This window comes from Cupressus sempervirens, chromosome 7 (assembly GCF_028749045.1).
Source record: "Cupressus sempervirens isolate cs-2001-9-10 chromosome 7, ASM2874904v1, whole genome shotgun sequence".
NCBI classification, from domain to species: Eukaryota; Viridiplantae; Streptophyta; class Pinopsida; order Cupressales; family Cupressaceae; genus Cupressus; species Cupressus sempervirens.
Window position 1 is genome coordinate 743,153,553 of NC_143124.1, and position 3,723 is coordinate 743,157,275.

A 3,723-nucleotide genomic window follows, 5' to 3' on the forward strand; every position below is an offset into this window, starting at 1 on the left:
CTATTGTAAAAGATGAAAACTAGGTTTTTACAAAGAATTTCATGGAGCAAAGATTCTTGGAGCATTTTCATGATGGAAGGAAGCTATGGTAAACCTCAGATAGCATTTGAAGATTGAACATAAATTATAAAATGGAGATTTGATTTCATAATGTAATTGACAACTTTTTCATGTTTGCAAAGTATGCAATTAATGTGAGTTTGAATTGATGGATAAAATGGAGTACAAACTTGATTACCACTTTATTGTGATTAAATCAAAAGAATAGGTCACCCAGAAGAAACTTGATAAGGTGATTTCTTTGTAAACTCTATTTTTGGAAAGAGGTATTTTATCATTTATTTGTAGAATTTCTTCAATATAGTGTATATTTGATAGAATCAAGGATATATCAATAGTTCATAATGTTGAAAACTAGGAGAGACTAAAATTGGAGGTTATTTCCATGAAACCTATATAGGGAAACCTTAATTCAACATTATCCATTACACTGAACAATATAGTGTATTTTGAAGATGTAGGAAGTTATCTTAATAGCAAGTTTGAATCTATTTGGAGCAACTATATGAACAAAGATACAGAATTATCTTTAACAATGATATGACTACGAAGCCTAGATTTGAACATTTGAAAGACCTTTTCAAATATCATTTCTACTAAGAATTGGGCTCTAATGAATGGACTTGGATCACACTGAGTGGAATACATGATGGAAAATTGTGGATGGAAGACAATGTAGTTGACATTTAAGCTGACCTTATTCATGAGGTAACTGGTCTTAGCAAACAAGGAAGTGTACCTATAGGTGAGAAATTTTTTAAGAAGAAGGTTGAGAGCTACAAAATAGTAGTTTATAATGGAAAGGCCATTGTGATCAACACCATTAAACAAGATGATGTAAGAGTCCTGAGCATAATCATTGCCTACTCTATATGTGCAAGTTCCAAGATTGATGAATTGTCAACAAAATTCATCTATGCAGCCTATAAGATTTGTGTTGAGAAGGAACAAGTTAACCTTAGTAAAATTTTGAGAGTGCAACTTCTTGAGATCTTAGAGAAAATCAAGAGGACAAAGAATGTTGTGTTTAGATTTCAATCATTTATCAATATATATATTTTTCATGTACTTAAAAGATTTGCATATTTATTAGTTATAGACATTATGAGTAGTGAGAAGTGTGCCATGGAGAAGATCACAAATGTATGCAGAAGACATCCATCAGATAAAATCTTGGATAGTGGGAATTTGATAATGAGAATATTTTAGAATGAGATGAGATAAAGATTTAGAATTGCACCTACAATTTTAGAAATATTTAAAGATGACATATGTGTTATGGCTGATCCAAATTTTACTCATATTCAAGTAGTAGAACCTCAAGAAACATTTCTTGATCCCATAGGTTATAAGTTAAGTGATGATATAGCAATTGGATACAATGATTTCTTGTTGAACTCTGAGAAGGACCAAGCTGAGTATAGATTAGGGACTTAAGAAGAGATTACCCAATCAACTCATCAGGCATCTTTAGAGAAAGCATCTCACAAGAAGATATAGACAATAATGAAGAAAGCTTGAACAAAGGCCAGTATGACAGAAAGTGAGTCACAAGTAGCTAGATAGACAATGAAACAAGGTATAATGTATGTGTAACCTTTATCAATGTCTATTGTAGAGACATATTCAAAAAAGAGCATTACATATGTTGTAGTGTTAGATGTACAACCAAGTGAGCTGAAGAGGAAATCAAAAAGATTAGTGGAAGCTATGATGACAAAGACAAAAAGGGTCAAGCAACAAGCCACTAGACTAGGTAAAGGACAAAAGATATTGTTGACAATTGTTGAAACCAGTGAAGAAGAACAAGAAGAACAAGAAAATAAATATGCAGAGAAAATAACTACTTCTAAATAATCAACAGGTAAATCTCAAAAATCCTAGAAGCTGACGATTGAAAAGATAAATTCAACCATTGCTAATGAATGGAACTTTGTTCAGATGAACAAATTTTATGATGTGTACAATGATATTGAGAAAGATCAGATTGATATCTCTAATGTGAGATATATAATAACTAATAATCTAAAAGTTAATTATATTAAAAGCATGGTAAATCAGAAACTCTATGACAAGCTTAATGAGAAGAAGGCACTAACCCAAGAAGAATACATAGAAATTCAAAATTCTATGATAAGGACAATATGCAAGACTGATGATGAAGAAGAATTTAGGAATCTGTTGAGTAGTCTAGCACCTTACTTAAGAAACAAGGTGAGATGATTTTTATTTATGGTGGGTTAGAAGGTTAAGATAAGAAGTGAAATAGCCACAACTATAAGTCAAATCCTGACAAAGTTTAAGGCAACACCTTCATCAGCACTTAGAAACTTGGAAGTGTCAATAAGTGGTGACACAATGCAAATTGATTAGACCAATGTTACTATTAACATTGATGATATTAACCCTTTTGAGAGTTCTAAACACCTTGAATCTCATATTGGGGATATTCAAGATAAATTGAAAAAAATTGAAGAGGAGAAGAGGATATTAGAAGAAGAAAAGAGGAAAATAGAAGAAGCCAAGAAGAAATTGCTTGAAGAAGAAATAAAGAGAAGAGTTGAGAAAGAAAAGAAGAGGAAATTAGAAGAAGATAAGAAGAAGAGAATAGAGGAGGAAGAAAAGAGAAAGAAGGAAATACAAGAGAAGGAAGAGAAAGAGAAAGAAGAGAGAAGAGTCAAAGAGGTAGCTAAGAAGAAGCAAAGGGAAGATAAATCTAAACCATCTAATTCATCTACTCTACTTTTTCTTGCTAGCCTAACAAGTGATGATGATGATGATCAAATTGACTTGATCTCATCTCTGAAAAAGCTTATTGAGAAGAACATGAAAGTGAAGAGCCTACAAAGAACCTTAATCGAGGTTACTAATAGATTACATAGTACTCTAGAAGTCAAACATATAGAGGTAGATCTTGAATAGAGGGAACAAGTAGTGTTGAATTCTTTTGATGAAGAATTTACAAATTTGTTGAATGTTGCAAAATTAAAGGCCCAAATTTCACATGATGCTAATCTATTTAGCATCATTTGTCAAAACATCAAGAATGATTTGATAAATCTTGATACTTGTATCAAGGAACTTCAAAAATGTCAACAAGATGGAAAGGTATTGTACATCAAGAGTACCTTATCTCTTAAGTTGACCAAGAATCTTGATAATAAGATTGAAGAAAAGCTGAGTGAGCTCGAAGCTCTATCTAATGAGATACAACAACCTTCTAGAAAAATTGATGACTTTGAAGGACAAGTGGCTAGTATTCATTATGATACCAGGAAACTAGAACTTTGGAAAAAAAAAATTTTGAAAAGATTTTCAGATTTCAGAGAGTTTATTACTTTGAAAATATCTATTGTTGAGAGATAGTTGGAGGAGTGTGTCAAAGCCAAGTACACCTACCCAAAATTTTTATATTCTGATCTTAATGCAATAGAAATTGCATCATATGCCCTATCTGTAATTTTCACCTCTAATGAATTAGCTAAGGATACATGGACAAAAGGTATGAATAGTCTTAAGGAATGTTTTGATGACTTTATGAAGATACTATCAATTTAAGGAAAATGTTCACAAAGTTTTTGATAGCAATTTTGGCATTTTTTGGCATTCTAATCTTTGTCATTGATGTCAAAGGGGGAAAAGATGCATAAGAAAATTATAACT